Source organism: Corella eumyota, chromosome 7, assembly GCF_963082875.1.
Source record: "Corella eumyota chromosome 7, kaCorEumy4.1, whole genome shotgun sequence".
Classification (NCBI taxonomy): domain Eukaryota; kingdom Metazoa; phylum Chordata; class Ascidiacea; order Phlebobranchia; family Corellidae; genus Corella; species Corella eumyota.
Genome location: NC_137496.1, coordinates 8,412,462 through 8,436,838, shown reverse-complemented (window position 1 = coordinate 8,436,838; position 24,377 = coordinate 8,412,462). Strand labels below are relative to the sequence as shown.

Genomic DNA, 24,377 nt, shown 5'->3' with positions numbered 1-24,377 from the left:
GTTTTGAAAAAAACACAGACCTTTAAGATTTTTTCTGCAATTTAGTCCACCATCTAGCAAAAAAAGTAGTTTATCAACCTTTAAGATTAATGGAAAAATACAGATTCTTTAACTTCCATTAAATCAATCATCTGATTTTGGATTTATAAAATTATTTTTGTCTTTTAAAGATGTTTAAAAGAAGCTGGTAATGCACATGTTTACGTTTGTAAAACTGTTTTAATATATTTATATTGAAAAGGGTTTTTTTAAAACGCAATAATTGTGTCAAAGTAATTTTAAATTCATCATCACAACAAGCAAAAATACTTACAACTAGATTTATTTGATAAATAAAATAAGATTTAAAATAATTTCATCATTTTTGAAATAAATCTCTATTAATAAATAAAGATAATCATAAACATAAATTAATTATGATTATCAACCAAATTATTAAATCAAATTTTATGTATTTAATTATTAGATAAATGTTTATCATTATTATTTTCTTTTTAATTTAAAAGATTGCGGTTCGAGTCCACCTAGGGTCAAATATATAATCGCCTTTTTTACAATTTTGCTTTGCAAATTTGATAGAAATGTCGCAAATCAGTCGTTTCTGTGTCCCAATCATTGGCGCGTTTAGCTCTTTAACCGAAAAGTTGGAGGTTCGACCCCCCCCAAGAACGAAACTAGTTTTTTCTCATTTTTATTATTATAATTTTGCTTTGCAAATTTAATAGAAGTGTCGCGAATTAGTCGTATTTGTGTCGCAATAGATTGGCGCGTTTTGCTCTTAACCGCAAGGTTGAAGGTTCGGGCCCATTTATGAACGAAATATATAATTACATTTTAATTGTATTAATTTTGCTTTGCAAATTTAAACAAAGTGGGCGAAATAATTGTCTCTGTCGCGCAATCGGTTAGGGCGTTCAGCTGTTAGGAGAAAGTTTGAAGGTTTAAGTCCACCAAGGGCCAAATTTATTTTGTTACATTTTTTTATTATAATTTTGATCTCTAAATTTAGATCAAGTGTGCCAAAAAATGTCGTCTCTATGGCGCAATCACTTGCGAGTTCGTCTGTTAACCGAAAGGTCGGTTGTTCGAGTCCACCCAAGGTCAAATACATTTTGTTACATTTTTATTATTATAATTTTAATCTTTAGATTCAATTCAACTGTAGCAATGAACGTCGTCTCTGTGGCGCAATCGGTTAGCGCGTTCGGCTGTTAACCGAAAGGTTGGTGGTTCAAGCCCACCCAGGGACGATTTTTTGTTTGCTTCATTTTTATTACTATAATAATGTTTTGCAAATTTCATAAAAATGTCGCGAATCAGTTGTTGTTGTGTTGCAATCGTTGGCGCATTTGGCTATTAACTATTAACTTCCATTAAATCAATCATCTGATTTTGAATTTATAAAATTATTTCCGTTTTTTAAAGATGTTAAAAAAAAGCTGGTGATGCACATGTTAACGTTTGTAAAACTGTTTTAATATATTTATATTAAAAAGGGTGATATCCCATACAATTATTTTTTTTAAAGAACGCAATAATTGTGTCAAAGTAATTTGAAAATCATTATTACAACAAGCAAAAATACTTACAACTGGATTTATTTGATAAATAAAATACGATTTAAAATCATTTGATCATTTTTAAAATTAATTTCTATTAATAAATAAAGAGAATCATAAACATAAATTAATTAAGATTATCAACTAAATTATTAAATCAAATTTTATGTATTTAATTATTAGATAAATGTTTATCATTATTTTCTTTTTAATTTAAAAGATTGCGGTTCGAGTCCACCCAGGGTCAAATATATAATCGTCTTCTTTTACAATTTTGCTTTGCAAATTTGATAGAAATGTCGCAAATCAGTCGTTTCTGTGTCGCAATCATTGGCGCGTTTAACTCTTTAACCGAAAAGTTGGAGGTAAACATGGATTTAGACATTACTTAATTTAGCGTTTAATTTTGAAAGAAATTAGACAGAATTTTATATTCTTGTAAACAACCGACAGCTAAGGGCAGTTATTAATCAATAAATTTACTACACTCCATTTTTAACAAAACTTATCTTGGAGACAATATTAAACATCGGTGGTAAAGTTTATGCTTGTCAAGCTTGGGATTTCTGGTTTTCACCCAGACGGTCCGTGTAGAAATAGTTTTTTTATTTTCGACGTGCGTTTTAATGTTATGATGCATAGATCGTTCAATTTGGGAGTTTTCAACAAGAATTTAAATATTAAAATACTTTACTTTATTTTAAATACATTTGTTTGTAACGACATGACTGATACATCGACTTTCTTTAAAGGCATTATGACATAGTGTTAAAGCGCCTGTCTAGTAAAAAGAAGGTCCTGGGGTCGATCCCCATTAGCGCCTAATCATTTACCGCACGATCAGTAAAAGTTTTATTATGAAGGTACTGTCCAACGATATCCACTGAACAACGTTACTTATTTTTTGTGGATAAACTCTTTGTTCCCTTTAAGGCAGCTAGCGTAATTTTAGTTAAAAAATTAGTAAAAAAAAATCCGTTGTCGACAGGATTCGAACCTTCGCGGGCAAAGCGCAAAAGATTTCAAGTCGATTGCCTTAACGACTCGGCCACGCCAACTCGTATGTTGGATTCTCGGAGCAGCCAGCGTGATTTAATCAAATTATTTAAAGTTGTATTAAAACATAAAATAAAGCGTTGTCGGCATGAGTCGAACCTGCGCGGGCAGAGCCTCAAAAAACTCAAACCTATAGCTCCACCAATCGGCCACGACAACTCTAATGTTCCATTCTAGAAGCACCTCGCGTGATTTTAATTAGTTAATTAAATTTGTATTTAAAATAATGCGTTGTCGGCAGGATTCGAACCTGACAACTGTTATGTTGGATTCTCGGAGCAGCTAGCGTGATTTAAATTAATTTTATAACAAAACTGAAATAAAAATGCGTTATCGGCTGGACTCGAACCTTCGCGGGCAGAGCCTAAAAGAAATCAAGTCTAAAATAAGTTTTTTTCCCCGAGCAGCTAGCGCGATTTTAATTAATTATTTAAATTTGAACTAAAACTAAATAAAAAAATTCGTTGTCGGCAGGATTCGAATATGTGCGGACAGCGCCTAAAAGATTGTAAGTCTATGGCCTCGGCCACGACAACTTTTTTGTTTACTTTTCAAGGCAACTTTAATTTCTAAAATTGTATTTATTTAATTTAATTTTTAATTAAAAAATGCAAAAAAATGCGTTTTCGGCAGGATTCGAACTTGTGCCTGCAGTGCTGATTAGTTTCCTTTTTTATAGCCTTAACCAATCGGTCACGGCAACTCTTGCTTTTCCTTCTTGAGGCAGCTAGCGTGATTTTATTCAATTATTTAAATGCTCGTCCCATGGCATTGTAATTTTTTCATGGTTTTGGGGTTTTAATTATTTTTATTGGTTAAGTGTAGATTTTTGTCCCAATAAGCTAGGTATTTACAGTAATATGTGTAAATATGCTAAGTGCAGTTTCTTTACAGTTATAATTGCTGTTATTCTTTTGACCGTTTCTAACAACCAACTTTGTTCCTATTTGAATAAGGTATATATGCTATTTGTATAATTTTTAAAAACAGAATTTTATAAAATTTTGCTGAACAAATTGTCAAATTTTAATCAAACGAATGTTAAATTTTAACATTTTTTATCGAATTTTAATCAAACCAATCTTATTTGTGGACTAACAATTAATAAAGTTAAAAGAAAAAAGGCATATTGTTCGTATTTTTAATTTTTTAAACGTAAGCCGATAGATATTCTTTATTACAACTCAAGTTGTAGGATCACGTCTGTAAAACTACATATATGTTTAATAAATAAGCAAAAGTGATAAAAATTCGAATTGCTGGTTGTGGGTAAATGGCCAGCTGCAAATATTTGTTGCAACTTTTACGTTAATTTACTTTTGTTAATAAAATGATTTAAAATAATTTTTGTCGCAATTACAAAAATAATTATGGTTACTAAATTAAAGACTGTTATTGCATTTCATTAAAGAAAAGAATTACTTGCCCATTTAAAATTTATTTTATTGCTGTAACAGGTTTTGCAATATAATAACAGTTTTATATATCTAATCGTGTTATTTAAATAAAATGCATGTTAAAGGCAATACAAAATGACATTTCCTACTTTAAAACGAACCACCCCAAAAAAGTTTAGAATACCCGAGGAAATAGTAGGACGCGAAGTACGCACAAAGTTCGCTACGCAAACACCTTGTTTAAACCAACCAAAAAAAATTGACTTAAAATCAAAGTTTCGAAAGACAATAAGGCATAAGGCTGCCAATCACAATTGGTGGCTTACTTAAGATTTATGTTTATTAGCATCTTAACAATGCTTTCGCACTTACTGGGTTGGCCGAGTGGTTAAGGCGTTGGACTTAAGTTCCAATGGACGAATGTCCGCGTGGGTTCGAACCCCACACCCAGTAATATCATTTTAACTTGATTTATTTTAAAAAAAATGACATTTGGTTCAAAACCGTTTAAACCTTTTTTTTATAAAAAAAACTTACACAGTAAATTAAAATATAACCTTTATAATAACTAGACTAAATTTCAGCAAACAAACACGCATCGATGTCGTATAATATAATCAAACTAAATTTAAAAGCAAAATATTTATCTTATTTTTTATTAATCAAGCAAATATTTAAGCATAATTGACAATAAAATACCTAATTTTATACCCAAAGTAAAAATCATGAACCTTTACCACTTTAAGTAAAATGTTTTTGATATTTTGAGCATTTGCTTGAACAAATAAACGCTGTAAAAGACTCTTGTAGGGAGTGAGGTCAAGAAAATTTTAATCCTAAAAAGTATCGACTGAAACTGTGCTCCTTGGTCTGGTGACAATGTTGACGGTAATAAATCTTGCTAGTAAGCATTTGCAAGTTTTATTGCAAAGCGTTGCAAAACCGATTAACGCTACCACTATTCAGACTTTGCAATATAAGGATGTTTATTCTAGGCACCTCCTTGTTTGTTATCACAAAACCAATCACTTACCGAATTGGAAAATTGGCTTCTTATGTTCTATCCGAGAATATCCCTAGTTAAAAATTATTTTCAGAAAAAGAATACTTACCTTTTGTGTATGAAAATTAAATTTGTTGTTTAAAAACTACATCTTGACTTATTCAGCTTCTCATTTTTTAAGTTTTTTTACAATTAAACAACAACTAGAAATATAAGACGTCTTATAATACACATGGCTTTGTTTCGCTGCGATGCAATTTTATCGTTATTAATCGTGTTTTTAAAGAACAAAGCAAACTTATTAACCCAACGAGTATGTTTTACGATTTTGTACAGTATGCAATAAAACCGCTTCAAATAGCGTATAAAAAAATTACATACATTTCCTACTCTTTATTGCCACTTTTTTATTATTCACGAAGCCCAATCACTACTTTAACCTAATCCAATTGTTTATTTTTGTTTTATTAATTGTAAAATGATTTAAAAAAATTTAGGCAAGGGTCACCCTTTCCTATGCAAAAAAGTACAAATTTTTTGCCCTTTTATTCCACGTCACAATGCCATTGTGAAATGAAACCGACTTTATCAATTACATCGTGTGATTCAATTAGCAACCGTAACTCTGTGTGTGATGAAAAGTGAACAAATAAATATGTCTTAAGCATAAATAAGTATTTCACGTACTTAAAGTAGGAAAAATTTTGCTAAATAAAATACGAGCGCGCCAGGACTCGAACCTGGAATCTTCTGCTCCGTAGGCAGACGCGTTATCCATTGCGCCACGCACCCGCACTGTCAAATTTGATAAATAATGTTTTGTTAATTAAAACTTTAAAAATGTTAAGTCTGTCCAAACAAAAAACGAAATAATGGGCATGCTTCCCCAGAAACTTTTTGAATTTATTTGCTGTAAACACGCTATTTTTAGATTTAATAGTTAATTGTTTAAAATAAAGGCCCTTTCACACGGCGTACGCAAAATTTATTTATTATTGTCTATTTCCTATATAATTTAAAACGTATTTTGTATATTTCAAATTCTCATTTTAATAGAGCTTGAATTGACACAATAAAAAGCAAAGTAGCATAACAGATTTATTTTATTATAAGCGTCTATTAAGTTTAAAACTAAAAACTTTGGGGAAATAATGGTGCAAGTTATGTAACAACTGACAATAGATTTCAACGAAAATATTTATAAACAATTTATTAATTTTCTTGTTCATCTTGTCAGCTCTTCTATAAAATAACACGATATATTATTAAGCATTGTAATTAAGACACCTCAGATTATAAAGTTTTTGTTGATAATCTATTTAACTTTTCTTTCGAATAAATATTCTTTTACCTCTACACTTAAATCTCCACCACCCCCCTCCCTCCTCCTTTTCCTAGCCATCCTTTCTCTTCTCTATACAATCACAACATCACCCCATGTTTATGTTGTTGTCCTACTCTTATTGTTCAAGTGTTTGTGTAATGTACATAAATAGCCTAAGTTTGCAATAAAAATAGGCAACCTTACTTTTGTTAGTGTATTCCATCAACACAGTTTTAATATTAAACAGACAGACAGAAAAGTGTATTTAATGACTGTTGCACTTACCAAATGCTTCTGCAAAATGATGTCGAACTAAGCTATTAGCTGCAAATAACTAAAATATTCCTCGATTACAAAAGTTTAATTAACTTCTTGCATACCAAAATATGCACATCACAAAATGTCAGCGGTTCGATAAAGTTAGTTAGAATTTGCCCTTTTTTAACACTTTGTAGAAACTCTACAGGAAGCAAATAATAAAATTTTGCGCTTTTGTTGAAAAATATGGTAACTTTAATTTTATTTTTTTTGTTTCATTAATAATTTACTTAATTTTTTGATGTGTTTACATTTAAGTTACTTTTAATTACTTGCATTTATTTTCGTTATTTTAAACCCTGCGTCAGAATTACTGTGACAACCATTTAATAGGGCATTCTTTTTTTTAACAAAAAACCATAGCAGCTTTTTAAAGTCAAATGGTAAATTTATATTTTAAGTGCTATTTTTGCTTTTTTCTTTTAAAAAACACAGCTAAAATAAGTTTTTTTTTAAGATATTAGAAATTAAGTTGTCATTAAGGTTGATTGGTATGTAACTTATTTAAAATAAATTCACATAAACTTACTTTAATTTTAATAAAAAAAATATTTGATGTTGATTTAATACGAAATTTTATGTGCTGACAAGCTTTGACTTTCTTTTTTCGATGTCAAAAGTATATCGAATGCTTTTAATTATAACTTGTTTATGAAATTTGCAGTTTATATTTAACATTTCTTGTCGCACAAAAATTTATCTGTTTTTTTTCTGGTATTGATTCATATTTTAATCTAGTCATTTACGCTTCATATTAAGTGCATATACTTAAATTAAACCTGGCAATTTAGTTTTACTAAACGGACGCCACCAAACAAACATGGATTTGGACTTCAAAGTAAATTTAGTGTTAATTTTTTTTAAATAGTCGGAATCTCATATTCTTGTACACAACCAATCATTAAGAACAATCAAAATTATTAAATTTGCTACTTGTGCAAAAACATTGCACAGAATATCAAAAAAAATAATAAAATTTAGTCGACTTTTTTTATATTCGCGAGTTAGAATTTGCATAAGCTGTTAATTACAGTCGGAAGATAAACAATAGCCTAATTTAACATAAACGTCATGATAGGTTTACAAATCTTCGTGGTGTTTAAAGTTTAACGTATTATTTTAAAGTAATCAGAAAAAATTTTTTTTAAAATAACAACCAACTTCATGATAGTAAAATAATATTAGGCGTTTCTGGAGATTGAACCCAGGATCTCCTGTTTACGAGACAGACGCTTTACCACTAAGCTATGAAGCCTTGGTGACTAAATAAATAAAATACTGATTCGATTCAAAAGTTTTTTTAAACAAGTTAAAATTTGTTATTACTAATTATGCAATCCTGTCTGGTAATGTTCAGGCAAGTGGTGGGCAATATAAAGGAGTTTTGAAAAAAACACAGACCTTTAAGATTTTTTCTGCAATTTAGTCCACCATCTAGCAAAAAAAGTAGTTTATCAACCTTTAAGATTAATGGAAAAATACAGATTCTTTAACTTCCATTAAATCAATCATCTGATTTTGGATTTATAAAATTATTTTTGTCTTCTAAAGATGTTTAAAAGAAGCTGGTAATGCACATGTTTACGTTTGTAAAACTGTTTTAATATATTTATATTGAAAAGGGTTTTTTTAAAACGCAATAATTGTGTCAAAGTAATTTTAAATTCATCATCACAACAAGCAAAAATACTTACAACTAGATTTATTTGATAAATAAAATAAGATTTAAAATAATTTCATCATTTTTGAAATAAATCTCTATTAATAAATAAAGATAAACATAAATTAATTATGATTATCAACTAAATTATTAAATCAAATTTTATGTATTTAATTATTAGATAAATGTTTATCATTATTATTTTCTTTTTAATTTAAAAGATTGCGGTTCGAGTCCACCTAGGGTCAAATATATAATCGCTTTTTTTACAATTTTGCTTTGCAAATTTGATAGAAATGTCGCAAATCAGTCGTTTCTGTGTCGCAATCATTGGCGCGTTTAACTCTTTAACCGAAAAGTTGGAGGTAAACATGGATTTAGACATTACTTAATTTAGCGTTTAATTTTGAAAGAAATTAGACAGAATTTTATATTCTTGTAAACAACCGACAGCTAAGGGCAGTTATTAATCAATAAATTTACTACACTCCATTTTTAACAAAACTTATCTTGGAGACAATATTAAACATCGGTGGTAAAGTTTATGCTTGTCAAGCTTGGGATTTCTGGTTTTCACCCAGACGGTCCGTGTAGAAATAGTTTTTTTATTTTCGACGTGCGTTTTAATGTTATGATGCATAGATCGTTCAATTTGGGAGTTTTCAACAAGAATTTAAATATTAAAATACTTTACTTTATTTTAAATACATTTGTTTGTAACGACATGACTGATACATCGACTTTCTTTAAAGGCATTATGACATAGTGTTAAAGCGCCTGTCTAGTAAAAAGAAGGTCCTGGGGTCGATCCCCATTAGCGCCTAATCATTTACCGCACGATCAGTAAAAGTTTTATTATGAAGGTACTGTCCAACGATATCCACTGAACAACGTTACTTATTTTTTGTGGATAAACTCTTTGTTCCCTTTAAGGCAGCTAGCGTAATTTTAGTTAAAAAAAATCCGTTGTCGACAGGATTCGAACCTTCGCGGGCAAAGCGCAAAAGATTTCAAGTCGATTGCCTTAACGACTCGGCCACGCCAATTCGTATGTTGGAATCTCGGAGCAGCCAGCGTGATTTAATCAAATTATTTAAAGTTGTATTAAAACATAAAATAAAGCGTTGTCGGCATGAGTCGAACCTGCGCGGGCAGAGCCTCAAAAAACTCAAACCTATAGCTCCACCAATCGGCCACGACAACTCTAATGTTCCATTCTAGAAGCACCTCGCGTGATTTTAATTAGTTAATTAAATTTGTATTTAAAATAAAATAATGCGTTGTCGGCAGGATTCGAACCTGACAACTGTTATGTTGGATTCTCGGAGCAGCTAGCGTGATTTAAATTAATTTTATAACAAAACTGAAATAAAAATGCGTTATCGGCTGGACTCGAACCTTCGCGGGCAGAGCCTAAAAGAAATCAAGTCTAAAATAAGTTTTTTTCCCCGAGCAGCTAGCGCGATTTTAATTAATTATTTAAATTTGAACTAAAACTAAATAAAAAAATTCGTTGTCGGCAGGATTCGAATATGTGCGGACAGCGCCTAAAAGATTGTAAGTCTATGGCCTCGGCCACGACAACTTTTTTGTTTACTTTTCAAGGCAACTTTAATTTCTAAAATTGTATTTATTTAATTTAATTTTTAATTAAAAAATGCAAAAAAAATGCGTTTTCGGCAGGATTCGAACTTGTGCCTGCAGTGCTGATTAGTTTCCTTTTTTATAGCCTTAACCAATCGGTCACGGCAACTCTTGCTTTTCCTTCTTGAGGCAGCTAGCGTGATTTTATTCAATTATTTAAATGCTCGTCCCATGGCATTGTAATTTTTTCATGGTTTTGGGGTTTTAATTATTTTTATTGGTTAAGTGTAGATTTTTGTCCCAATAAGCTAGGTATTTACAGTAATATGTGTAGATATGCTAAGTGCAGTTTCTTTACAGTTATAATTGCTGTTATTCTTTTGACCGTTTCTAACAACCAACTTTGTTCCTATTTGAATAAGGTATATATGCTATTTGTATAATTTTTAAAAACAGAATTTTATAAAATTTTGCTGAACAAATTGTCAAATTTTAATCAAACGAATGTTAAATTTTAACATTTTTTATCGAATTTTAATCAAACCAATCTTATTTGTGGACTAACAATTAATAAAGTTAAAAGAAAAAAGGCATATTGTTCGTATTTTTAATTTTTTAAACGTAAGCCGATAGATATTTTTTATTACAACTCAAGTTGTAGGATCACGTCTGTAAAACTACATATATGTTTAATAAATAAGCAAAAGTGATAAAAATTCGAATTGCTGGTTGTGGGTAAATGGCCAGCTGCAAATATTTGTTGCAACTTTTACGTTAATTTACTTTTGTTAATAAAGTGATTTAAAATAATTTTTGTCGCAATTACAAAAATAATTATGGTTACTAAATTAAAGACTGTTATTGCATTTCATTAAAGAAAAGAATTACTTGCCCATTTAAAATTTATTTTATTGCTGTAACAGGTTTTGCAATATAATAACAGTTTTATATATCTAATCGTGTTATTTAAATAAAATGCATGTTAAAGGCAATACAAAATGACATTTCCTACTTTAAAATGAACCACCCCAAAAAAGTTTAGAATACCCGAGGAAATAGTAGGACGCGAAGTACGCACAAAGCTCGCTACGCAAACACCTTGTTTAAACCAACCAAAAAAAATTGACTTAAAATCAAAGTTTCGAAAGACAATAAGGCATAAGGCTGCCAATCACAATTGGTGGCTTACTTAAGATTTATGTTTATTAGCATCTTAACAAGGCTTTCGCACTTACTGGGTTGGCGAGTGGTTAAGGCGTTGGACTTAAGTTCCAATGGACGAATGTCCGCGTGGGTTCGAACCCCACACCCAGTAATTTCATTTTAACTTGATTTATTTTAAAAAAAATGACATTTGGTTCAAAACCGTTTAAACCTTTTTTTTATAAAAAAAACTTACACAGTAAATTAAAATATAACCTTTATAATAACTAGACTAAATTTCAGCAAACAAACACGCATCGATGTCGTATAATATAATCAAACTAAATTTAAAAGCAAAATATTTATCTTATTTTTTATTAATCAAGCAAATATTTAAGCATAATTGACAATAAAATACCTAATTTTATACCCAAAGTAAAAATCATGAACCTTTACCACTTTAAGTAAAATGTTTTTGATATTTTGAGCATTTGCTTGAACAAATAAACGCTGTAAAAGACTCTTGTAGGGAGTGAGGTCAAGAAAATTTTAATCCTAAAAAGTATCGACTGAAACTGTGCTCCTTGGTCTGGTGACAATGTTGACGGTAATAAATCTTGCTAGTAAGCATTTGCAAGTTTTATTGCAAAGCGTTGCAAAACCGATTAACGCTACCACTATTCAGACTTTGCAATATAAGGATGTTTATTCTAGGCACCTCCTTGTTTGTTATCACAAAACCAATCACTTACCGAATTGGAAAATTGGCTTCTTATGTTCTATCCGAGAATATCCCTAGTTAAAAATTATTTTCAGAAAAAGAATACTTACCTTTTGTGTATGAAAATTAAATTTGTTGTTTAAAAACTACATCTTGACTTATTCAGCTTCTCATTTTTTAAGTTTTTTTACAATTAAACAACAACTAGAAATATAAGACGTCTTATAATACACATGGCTTTGTTTCGCTGCGATGCAATTTTATCGTTATTAATCGTGTTTTTAAAGAACAAAGCAAACTTATTAACCCAACGAGTATGTTTTACGATTTTGTACAGTATGCAATAAAACCGCTTCAAATAGCGTATAAAAAAATTACATACATTTCCTACTCTTTATTGCCACTTTTTTATTATTCACGAAGCCCAATCACTACTTTAACCTAATCCAATTGTTTATTTTTGTTTTATTAATTGTAAAATGATTTAAAAAAATTTAGGCAAGGGTCACCCTTCCCTATGCAAAAAAGTACAAATTTTTTGCCCTTTTATTCAACGTCACAATGCCATTGTGAAATGAAACCGACTTTATCAATTACATCGTGTGATTCAATTAGCAACCGTAACTCTGTGTGTGATGAAAAGTGAACAAATAAATATGTCTTAAGCATAAATAAGTATTTCACGTACTTAAAGTAGGAAAAATTTTGCTAAATAAAATACGAGCGCGCCAGGACTCGAACCTGGTATCTTCTGCTCCGTAGGCAGACGCGTTATCCATTGCGCCACGCACCCGCACTGTCAAATTTGATAAATAATGTTTTGTTAATTAAAACTTTAAAAATGTTAAGTCTGTCCAAACAAAAAACGAAATAATGGGCATGCTTCCCCAGAAACTTTTTGAATTTATTTGCTGTAAACACGCTATTTTTAGATTTAATAGTTAATTGTTTAAAATAAAGGCCCTTTCACACGGCGTACGCAAAATTTATTTATTATTGTCTATTTCCTATATAATTTAAAACGTATTTTGTATATTTCAAATTCTCATTTTAATAGAGCTTGAATTGACACAATAAAAAGCAAAGTAGCATAACAGATTTATTTTATTATAAGCGTCTATTAAGTTTAAAACTAAAAACTTTGGGGAAATAATGGTGCAAGTTATGTAACAACTGACAATAGATTTCAACGAAAATATTTATAAACAATTTATTAATTTTCTTGTTCATCTTGTCAGCTCTTCTATAAAATAACACGATATATTATTAAGCATTGTAATTAAGACACCTCAGATTATAAAGTTTTTGTTGATAATCTATTTAACTTTTCTTTCGAATAAATATTCTTTTACCTCTACATACTTAAATCTCCACCACCCCCCTCCCTCCTCCTTTTCCTAGCCATCCTTTCTCTTCTCTATACAATCACAACATCACCCCATGTTTATGTTGTTGTCCTACTCTTATTGTTCAAGTGTTTGTGTAATGTACATAAATAGCCTAAGTTTGCAATAAAAATAGGCAACCTTACTTTTGTTAGTGTATTCCATCAACACAGTTTTAATATTAAACAGACAGACAGAAAAGTGTATTTAATGACTGTTGCACTTACCAAATGCTTCTGCAAAATGATGTCGAACTAAGCTATTAGCTGCAAATAACTAAAATATTCCTCGATTACAAAAGTTTAATTAACTTCTTGCATACCAAAATATGCACATCACAAAATGTCAGCGGTTCGATAAAGTTAGTTAGAATTTGCCCTTTTTTAACACTTTGTAGAAACTCTACAGGAAGCAAATAATAAAATTTTGCGCTTTTGTTGAAAAATATGGTAACTTTAATTTTATTTTTTTTGTTTCATTAATAATTTACTTAATTTTTTGATGTGTTTACATTTAAGTTACTTTTAATTACTTGCATTTATTTTCGTTATTTTAAACCCTGCGTCAGAATTACTGTGACAACCATTTAATAGGGCATTCTTTTTTTTAACAAAAAACCATAGCAGCTTTTTAAAGTCAAATGGTAAATTTATATTTTAAGTGCTATTTTTGCTTTTTTCTTTTAAAAAACACAGCTAAAATAAGTTTTTTTTTAAGATATTAGAAATTAAGTTGTCATTAAGGTTGATTGGTATGTAACTTATTTAAAATAAATTCACATAAACTTACTTTAATTTTAATAAAAAAAATATTTGATGTTGATTTAATACGAAATTTTATGTGCTGACAAGCTTTGACTTTCTTTTTTCGATGTCAAAAGTATATCGAATGCTTTTAATTATAACTTGTTTATGAAATTTGCAGTTTATATTTAACATTTCTTGTCGCACAAAAATTTATCTGTTTTTTTTCTGGTATTGATTCATATTTTAATCTAGTCATTTACGCTTCATATTAAGTGCATATACTTAAATTAAACCTGGCAATTTAGTTTTACTAAACGGACGCCACCAAACAAACATGGATTTGGACTTCAAAGTAAATTTAGTGTTAATTTTTTTTAAATAGTCGGAATCTCATATTCTTGTACACAACCAATCATTAAGAACAATCAAAATTATTAAATTTGCTACTTGTGCAAAAACATTGCACAGAATATCAAAAAAAATAATAAAATTTAGTCGACTTTTTTTATATTCGCGAGTTAGAATTTGCATAAGCTGTTAATTACAGTCGGAAGATAAACAATAGCCTAATTTAACATAAACGTCATGATAGGTTTACAAATCTTCGTGGTGTTTAAAGTTTAACGTATTATTTTAAAGTAATCAGAAAAATTTTTTTTTAAAATAACAACTAACTTCATGATAGTAAAATAATATTAGGCGTTTCTGGAGATTGAACCCAGGATCTCCTGTTTACGAGACAGACGCTTTACCACTAAGCTATGAAGCCTTGGTGTCTAAATAAATAAAATACTGATTCGATTCAAAAGTTTTTTTAAACAAGTTAAAATTTGTTATTACTAATTATGCAATCCTGTCTGGTAATGTTCAGGCAAGTGGTGGGCAATATAAAGGAGTTTTGAAAAAAACACAGACCTTTAAGATTTTTTCTGCAATTTAGTCCACCATCTAGCAAAAAAAGTAGTTTATCAACCTTTAAGATTAATGGAAAAATACAGATTCTTTAACTTCCATTAAATCAATCATCTGATTTTGGATTTATAAAATTATTTTTGTCTTCTAAAGATGTTTAAAAGAAGCTGGTAATGCACATGTTTACGTTTGTAAAACTGTTTTAATATATTTATATTGAAAAGGGTTTTTTTAAAACGCAATAATTGTGTCAAAGTAATTTTAAATTCATCATCACAACAAGCAAAAATACTTACAACTAGATTTATTTGATAAATAAAATAAGATTTAAAATAATTTCATCATTTTTGAAATAAATCTCTATTAATAAATAAAGATAATCATAAACATAAATTAATTATGATTATCAACTAAATTATTAAATCAAATTTTATGTATTTAATTATTAGATAAATGTTTATCATTATTATTTTCTTTTTAATTTAAAAGATTGCGGTTCGAGTCCACCTAGGGTCAAATATATAATCGCTTTTTTTACAATTTTGCTTTGCAAATTTGATAGAAATGTCGCAAATCAGTCGTTTCTGTGTCGCAATCATTGGCGCGTTTAACTCTTTAACCGAAAAGTTGGAGGTAAACATGGATTTAGACATTACTTAATTTAGCGTTTAATTTTGAAAGAAATTAGACAGAATTTTATATTCTTGTAAACAACCGACAGCTAAGGGCAGTTATTAATCAATAAATTTACTACACTCCATTTTTAACAAAACTTATCTTGGAGACAATATTAAACATCGGTGGTAAAGTTTATGCTTGTCAAGCTTGGGATTTCTGGTTTTCACCCAGACGGTCCGTGTAGAAATAGTTTTTTTATTTTCGACGTGCGTTTTAATGTTATGATGCATAGATCGTTCAATTTGGGAGTTTTCAACAAGAATTTAAATATTAAAATACTTTACTTTATTTTAAATACATTTGTTTGTAACGACATGACTGATACATCGACTTTCTTTAAAGGCATTATGACATAGTGTTAAAGCGCCTGTCTAGTAAAAAGAAGGTCCTGGGGTCGATCCCCATTAGCGCCTAATCATTTACCGCACGATCAGTAAAAGTTTTATTATGAAGGTACTGTCCAACGATATCCACTGAACAACGTTACTTATTTTTTGTGGATAAACTCTTTGTTCCCTTTAAGGCAGCTAGCGTAATTTTAGTTAAAAAATTAGTAAAAAAAAATCCGTTGTCGACAGGATTCGAACCTTCGCGGGCAAAGCGCAAAAGATTTCAAGTCGATTGCCTTAACGACTCGGCCACGCCAATTCGTATGTTGGAATCTCGGAGCAGCCAGCGTGATTTAATCAAATTATTTAAAGTTGTATTAAAACATAAAATAAAGCGTTGTCGGCATGAGTCGAACCTGCGCGGGCAGAGCCTCAAAAAACTCAAACCTATAGCTCCACCAATCGGCCACGACAACTCTAATGTTCCATTCTAGAAGCACCTCGCGTGATTTTAATTAGTTAATTAAATTTGTATTTAAAATAAAATAATGCGTTGTCGGCAGGATTCGAACCTGACAACTGTTATGTTGGATTCTCGGAGCAGCTAGCGTGATTTAAATTAATTTTATAACAAAACTGAAATAAAAATGCGTTATCGGCTGGACTCGAACCTTCGCGGGCAGAGCCTAAAAGAAATCAAGTCTAAAATAAGTTTTTTTCCCCGAGCAGCTAGCGCGATTTTAATTAATTATTTAAATTTGAACTAAAACTAAATAAAAAAATTCGTTGTCGGCAGGATTCGAATATGTGCGGACAGCGCCTAAAAGATTGTAAGTCTATGGCCTCGGCCACGACAACTTTTTTGTTTACTTTTCAAGGCAACTTTAATTTCTAAAATTGTATTTATTTAATTTAATTTTTAATTAAAAAATGCAAAAAAAATGCGTTTTCGGCAGGATTCGAACTTGTGCCTGCAGTGCTGATTAGTTTCCTTTTTTATAGCCTTAACCAATCGGTCACGGCAACTCTTGCTTTTCCTTCTTGAGGCAGCTAGCGTGATTTTATTCAATTATTTAAATGCTCGTCCCATGGCATTGTAATTTTTTCATGGTTTTGGGGTTTTAATTATTTTTATTGGTTAAGTGTAGATTTTTGTCCCAATAAGCTAGGTATTTACAGTAATATGTGTAGATATGCTAAGTGCAGTTTCTTTACAGTTATAATTGCTGTTATTCTTTTGACCGTTTCTAACAACCAACTTTGTTCCTATTTGAATAAGGTATATATGCTATTTGTATAATTTTTAAAAACAGAATTTTATAAAATTTTGCTGAACAAATTGTCAAATTTTAATCAAACGAATGTTAAATTTTAACATTTTTTATCGAATTTTAATCAAACCAATCTTATTTGTGGACTAACAATTAATAAAGTTAAAAGAAAAAAGGCATATTGTTCGTATTTTTAATTTTTTAAACGTAAGCCGATAGATATTCTTTATTACAACTCAAGTTGTAGGATCACGTCTGTAAAACTACATATATGTTTAATAAATAAGCAAAAGTGATAAAAATTCGAATTGCTGGTTGTGGGTAAATGGCCAGCTGCAAATATTTGTTGCAACTTTTACGTTAATTTACTTTTGTTAATAAAATGATTTAAAATAATTTTTGTCGCAATTACAAAAATAATTATGGTTACTAAATTAAAGACTGTTATTGCATTTCATTAAAGAAAAGAATTACTTGCCCATTTAAAATTTATTTTATTGCTGTAACAGGTTTTGCAATATAATAACAGTTTTATATATCTAATCGTGTTATTTAAATAAAATGCATGTTAAAGGCAATACAAAATGACATTTCCTACTTTAAAACGAACCACCCCAAAAAAGTTTAGAATACCCGAGGAAATAGTAGGACGCGAAGTACGCACAAAGTTCGCTACGCAAACACCTTGTTTAAACCAACCAAAAAAAATTGACTTAAAATCAAAGTTTCGAAAGACAATAAGGCATAAGGCTGCCAATCACAATTGGTGGCTTACTTAAGATTTATGTTTATTAGCATCTTAACAATGCTTTCGCACTTACTGGGTTGGCCGAGTGGTTAAGGCGTTGGACTTAAGTTCCAATGGACGAATGTCCGCGTGGGTTCGAACCCCACACCCAGTAATATCATTTTAACTTGATTTATTTTAAAAAAAATGACATTTGGTTCAAAACCGTTTAAACCTTTTTTTTATAAAAAAAACTTACACAGTAAATTAAAATATAACCTTTATAATAACTAGACTAAATTTCAGCAAACAAACACGCATCGATGTCGTATAATATAATCAAACTAAATTTAAAAGCAAAATATTTATCTTATTTTTTATTAATCAAGCAAATATTTAAGCATAATTGACAATAAAATACCTAATTTTATACCCAAAGTAAAAATCATGAACCTTTACCACTTTAAGTAAAATGTTTTTGATATTTTGAGCATTTGCTTGAACAAATAAACGCTGTAAAAGACTCTTGTAGGGAGTGAGGTCAAGAAAATTTTAATCCTAAAAAGTATCGACTGAAACTGTGCTCCTTGGTCTGGTGACAATGTTGACGGTAATAAATCTTGCTAGTAAGCATTTGCAAGTTTTATTGCAAAGCGTTGCAAAACCGATTAACGCTACCACTATTCAGACTTTGCAATATAAGGATGTTTATTCTAGGCACCTCCTTGTTTGTTATCACAAAACCAATCACTTACCGAATTGGAAAATTGGCTTCTTATGTTCTATCCGAGAATATCCCTAGTTAAAAATTATTTTCAGAAAAAGAATACTTACCTTTTGTGTATGAAAATTAAATTTGTTGTTTAAAAACTACATCTTGACTTATTCAGCTTCTCATTTTTTAAGTTTTTTTACAATTAAACAACAACTAGAAATATAAGACGTCTTATAATACACATGGCTTTGTTTCGCTGCGATGCAATTTTATCGTTATTAATCGTGTTTTTAAAGAACAAAGCAAACTTATTAACCCAACGAGTATGTTTTACGATTTTGTACAGTATGCAATAAAACCGCTTCAAATAGCGTATAAAAAAATTACATACATTTCCTACTCTTTATTGCCACTTTTTTATTATTCACGAAGCCCAATCACTACTTTAACCTAATCCAATTGTTTATTTTTGTTTTATTAATTGTAAAATGATTTAAAAAAATTTAGGCAAGGGTCACCCTTTCCTATGCAAAAAGGTACAAATTTTTTGCCCTTTTATTCAACGTCACAATGCCATTGTGAAATGAAACCGACTTTATCAATTACATCGTGTGATTCAATTAGCAACCGTAACTCTGTGTGTGATGAAAAGTGAACAAATAAATATGTCTTAAGCATAAATAAGTATTTCACGTACTTAAAGTAGGAAAAATTTTGCTAAATAAAATACGAGCGCGCCAGGACTCGAACATGGAATCTTCTGCTCCGTAGGCAGACGCGTTATCCATTGCGCCACGCACCCGCACTGTCAAATTTGATAAATAATGTTTTGTTAATTAAAACTTTAAAAATGTTAAGTCTGTCCAAACAAAAAACGAAATAATGGGCATGCTTCCCCAGAAACTTTTTGAATTTATTTGCTGTAAACACGCTATTTTTAGATTTAATAGTTAATTGTTTAAAATAAAGGCCCTTTCACACGGCGTACGCAAAATTTATTTATTATTGTCTATTTCCTATATAATTTAAAACGTATTTTGTATATTTCAAATTCTCATTTTAATAGAGCTTGAATTGACACAATAAAAAGCAAAGTAGCATAACAGATTTATTTTATTATAAGCGTCTATTAAGTTTAAAACTAAAAACTTTGGGGAAATAATGGTGCAAGTTATGTAACAACTGACAATAGATTTCAACGAAAATATTTATAAACAATTTATTAATTTTCTTGTTCATCTTGTCAGCTCTTCTATAAAATAACACGATATATTATTAAGCATTGTAATTAAGACACCTCAGATTATAAAGTTTTTGTTGATAATCTATTTAACTTTTCTTTCGAATAAATATTCTTTTACCTCTACATACTTAAATCTCCACCACCCCCCTCCCTCCTCCTTTTCCTAGCCATCCTTTCTCTTCTCTATACAATCACAACATCACCCCATGTTTATGTTGTTGTCCTACTCTTATTGTTCAAGTGTTTGTGTAATGTACATAAATAGCCTAAGTTTGCAATAAAAATAGGCAACCTTACTTTTGTTAGTGTATTCCATCAACACAGTTTTAATATTAAACAGACAGACAGAAAAGTGTATTTAATGACTGTTGCACTTACCAAATGCTTCTGCAAAATGATGTCGAACTAAGCTATTAGCTGCAAATAACTAAAATATTCCTCGATTACAAAAGTTTAATTAACTTCTTGCATACCAAAATATGCACATCACAAAATGTCAGCGGTTCGATAAAGTTAGTTAGAATTTGCCCTTTTTTAACACTTTGTAGAAACTCTACAGGAAGCAAATAATAAAATTTTGCGCTTTTGTTGAAAAATATGGTAACTTTAATTTTATTTTTTTTGTTTCATTAATAATTTACTTAATTTTTTGATGTGTTTACATTTAAGTTACTTTTAATTACTTGCATTTATTTTCGTTATTTTAAACCCTGCGTCAGAATTACTGTGACAACCATTTAATAGGGCATTCTTTTTTTTAACAAAAAACCATAGCAGCTTTTTAAAGTCAAATGGTAAATTTATATTTTAAGTGCTATTTTTGCTTTTTTCTTTTAAAAAACACAGCTAAAATAAGTTTTTTTTTAAGATATTAGAAATTAAGTTGTCATTAAGGTTGATTGGTATGTAACTTATTTAAAATAAATTCACATAAACTTACTTTAATTTTAATAAAAAAAATATTTGATGTTGATTTAATACGAAATTTTATGTGCTGACAAGCTTTGACTTTCTTTTTTCGATGTCAAAAGTATATCGAATGCTTTTAATTATAACTTGTTTATGAAATTTGCAGTTTATATTTAACATTTCTTGTCGCACAAAAATTTATCTGTTTTTTTTCTGGTATTGATTCATATTTTAATCTAGTCATTTACGCTTCATATTAAGTGCATATACTTAAATTAAACCTGGCAATTTAGTTTTACTAAACGGACGCCACCAAACAAACATGGATTTGGACTTCAAAGTAAATTTAGTGTTAATTTTTTTTAAATAGTCGGAATCTCATATTCTTGTACACAACCAATCATTAAGAACAATCAAAATTATTAAATTTGCTACTTGTGCAAAAACATTGCACAGAATATCAAAAAAAATAATAAAATTTAGTCGACTTTTTTTATATTCGCGAGTTAGAATTTGCATAAGCTGTTAATTACAGTCGGAAGATAAACAATAGCCTAATTTAACATAAACGTCATGATAGGTTTACAAATCTTCGTGGTGTTTAAAGTTTAACGTATTATTTTAAAGTAATCAGAAAAATTTTTTTTTAAAATAACAACTAACTTCATGATAGTAAAATAATATTAGGCGTTTCTGGAGATTGAACCCAGGATCTCCTGTTTACGAGACAGACGCTTTACCACTAAGCTATGAAGCCTTGGTGTCTAAATAAATAAAATACTGATTCGATTCAAAAGTTTTTTTAAACAAGTTAAAATTTGTTATTACTAATTATGCAATCCTGTCTGGTAATGTTCAGGCAAGTGGTGGGCAATATAAAGGAGTTTTGAAAAAAACACAGACCTTTAAGATTTTTTCTGCAATTTAGTCCACCATCTAGCAAAAAAAGTAGTTTATCAACCTTTAAGATTAATGGAAAAATACAGATTCTTTAACTTCCATTAAATCAATCATCTGATTTTGGATTTATAAAATTATTTTTGTCTTCTAAAGATGTTTAAAAGAAGCTGGTAATGCACATGTTTACGTTTGTAAAACTGTTTTAATATATTTATATTGAAAAGGGTTTTTTTAAAACGCAATAATTGTGTCAAAGTAATTTTAAATTCATCATCACAACAAGCAAAAATACTTACAACTAGATTTATTTGATAAATAAAATAAGATTTAAAATAATTTCATCATTTTTGAAATAAATCTCTATTAATAAATAAAGATAATCATAAACATAAATTAATTATGATTATCAACTAAATTATTAAATCAAATTTTATGTATTTAATTATTAGATAAATGTTTATCATTATTATTTTCTTTTTAATTTAAAAGATTGCGGTTCGAGTCCACCTAGGGTCAAATATATAATCGCTTTTTTTACAATTTTGCTTTGCAAATTTGATAGAAATGTCGCAAATCAGTCGTTTCTGTGTCGCAATCATTGGCGCGTTTAACTCTTTAAAGTTGGAGGTAAACATGGATTTAGACATTACTTAATTTAGCGTTTAATTTTGAAAGAAATTAGACAGAATTTTATATTCTTGTAAACAACCGACAGCTAAGGGCAGTTATTAATCAATAAATTTACTACACTCCATTTTTAACAAAACTTATCTTGGAGACAATATTAAACATCGGTGGTAAAGTTTATGCTTGTCAAGCTTGGGATTTCTGGTTTTCACCCAGACGGTCCGTGTAGAAATAGTTTTTTTATTTTCGACGTGCGTTTTAATGTTATGATGCATAGATCGTTCAATTTGGGAGTTTTCAACAAGAATTTAAATATTAAAATACTTTACTTTATTTTAAATACATTTGTTTGTAACGACATGACTGATACATCGACTTTCTTTAAAGGCATTATGACATAGTGTTAAAGCGCCTGTCTAGTAAAAAGAAGGTCCTGGGGTCGATCCCCATTAGCGCCTAATCATTTACCGCACGATCAGTAAAAGTTTTATTATGAAGGTACTGTCCAACGATATCCACTGAACAACGTTACTTATTTTTTGTGGATAAACTCTTTGTTCCCTTTAAGGCAGCTAGCGTAATTTTAGTTAAAAAATTAGTAAAAAAAAATCCGTTGTCGACAGGATTCGAACCTTCGCGGGCAAAGCGCAAAAGATTTCAAGTCGATTGCCTTAACGACTCGGCCACGCCAATTCGTATGTTGGAATCTCGGAGCAGCCAGCGTGATTTAATCAAATTATTTAAAGTTGTATTAAAACATAAAATAAAGCGTTGTCGGCATGAGTCGAACCTGCGCGGGCAGAGCCTCAAAAAACTCAAACCTATAGCTCCACCAATCGGCCACGACAACTCTAATGTTCCATTCTAGAAGCACCTCGCGTGATTTTAATTAGTTAATTAAATTTGTATTTAAAATAAAATAATGCGTTGTCGGCAGGATTCGAACCTGACAACTGTTATGTTGGATTCTCGGAGCAGCTAGCGTGATTTAAATTAATTTTATAACAAAACTGAAATAAAAATGCGTTATCGGCTGGACTCGAACCTTCGCGGGCAGAGCCTAAAAGAAATCAAGTCTAAAATAAGTTTTTTTCCCCGAGCAGCTAGCGCGATTTTAATTAATTATTTAAATTTGAACTAAAACTAAATAAAAAAATTCGTTGTCGGCAGGATTCGAATATGTGCGGACAGCGCCTAAAAGATTGTAAGTCTATGGCCTCGGCCACGACAACTTTTTTGTTTACTTTTCAAGGCAACTTTGATTTCTAAAATTGTATTTATTTAATTTAATTTTTAATTAAAAAATGCAAAAAAAATGCGTTTTCGGCAGGATTCGAACTTGTGCCTGCAGTGCTGATTAGTTTCCTTTTTTATAGCCTTAACCAATCGGTCACGGCAACTCTTGCTTTTCCTTCTTGAGGCAGCTAGCGTGATTTTATTCAATTATTTAAATGCTCGTCCCATGGCATTGTAATTTTTTCATGGTTTTGGGGTTTTAATTATTTTTATTGGTTAAGTGTAGATTTTTGTCCCAATAAGCTAGGTATTTACAGTAATATGTGTAGATATGCTAAGTGCAGTTTCTTTACAGTTATAATTGCTGTTATTCTTTTGACCGTTTCTAACAACCAACTTTGTTCCTATTTGAATAAGGTATATATGCTATTTGTATAATTTTTAAAAACAGAATTTTATAAAATTTTGCTGAACAAATTGTCAAATTTTAATCAAACGAATGTTAAATTTTAACATTTTTTATCGAATTTTAATCAAACCAATCTTATTTGTGGACTAACAATTAATAAAGTTAAAAGAAAAAAGGCATATTGTTCGTATTTTTAATTTTTTAAACGTAAGCCGATAGATATTTTTTATTACAACTCAAGTTGTAGGATCACGTCTGTAAAACTACATATATGTTTAATAAATAAGCAAAAGTGATAAAAATTCGAATTGCTGGTTGTGGGTAAATGGCCAGCTGCAAATATTTGTTGCAACTTTTACGTTAATTTACTTTTGTTAATAAAGTGATTTAAAATAATTTTTGTCGCAATTACAAAAATAATTATGGTTACTAAATTAAAGACTGTTATTGCATTTCATTAAAGAAAAGAATTACTTGCCCATTTAAAATTTATTTTATTGCTGTAACAGGTTTTGCAATATAATA

The 24,377-nt window shown here is 29.7% G+C and overlaps 7 non-coding genes across 7 annotated transcripts; 4 read left to right on the top strand and 3 right to left on the bottom strand.

Annotated features, from left to right (window-relative positions):
• The first annotated feature begins 1,176 nt into the window (after positions 1–1,176).
• Positions 1,177–1,250, top strand: Trnan-guu (transfer RNA asparagine (anticodon GUU)). Its single transcript has one exon. It is a non-coding gene; the product is annotated as a tRNA-Asn (tRNA).
• A 3,132-nt stretch (positions 1,251–4,382) lies between these two features.
• Positions 4,383–4,465, top strand: Trnal-uaa (transfer RNA leucine (anticodon UAA)). Its single transcript has one exon. It is a non-coding gene; the product is annotated as a tRNA-Leu (tRNA).
• A 1,269-nt stretch (positions 4,466–5,734) lies between these two features.
• On the bottom strand, positions 5,735–5,807 carry Trnar-acg (transfer RNA arginine (anticodon ACG)). The gene has a single exon. It is a non-coding gene; the product is annotated as a tRNA-Arg (tRNA).
• Positions 5,808–11,134: 5,327 nt separating this feature from the next.
• Positions 11,135–11,216, top strand: Trnal-uaa (transfer RNA leucine (anticodon UAA)). The gene has a single exon. It is a non-coding gene; the product is annotated as a tRNA-Leu (tRNA).
• Positions 11,217–12,485: 1,269 nt separating this feature from the next.
• Trnar-acg (transfer RNA arginine (anticodon ACG)) lies at positions 12,486–12,558 on the bottom strand. Its single transcript has one exon. It is a non-coding gene; the product is annotated as a tRNA-Arg (tRNA).
• A 5,347-nt stretch (positions 12,559–17,905) lies between these two features.
• On the top strand, positions 17,906–17,988 carry Trnal-uaa (transfer RNA leucine (anticodon UAA)). The gene has a single exon. It is a non-coding gene; the product is annotated as a tRNA-Leu (tRNA).
• Positions 17,989–19,257: 1,269 nt separating this feature from the next.
• On the bottom strand, positions 19,258–19,330 carry Trnar-acg (transfer RNA arginine (anticodon ACG)). Its single transcript has one exon. It is a non-coding gene; the product is annotated as a tRNA-Arg (tRNA).
• Positions 19,331–24,377: the final 5,047 nt, after the last annotated feature.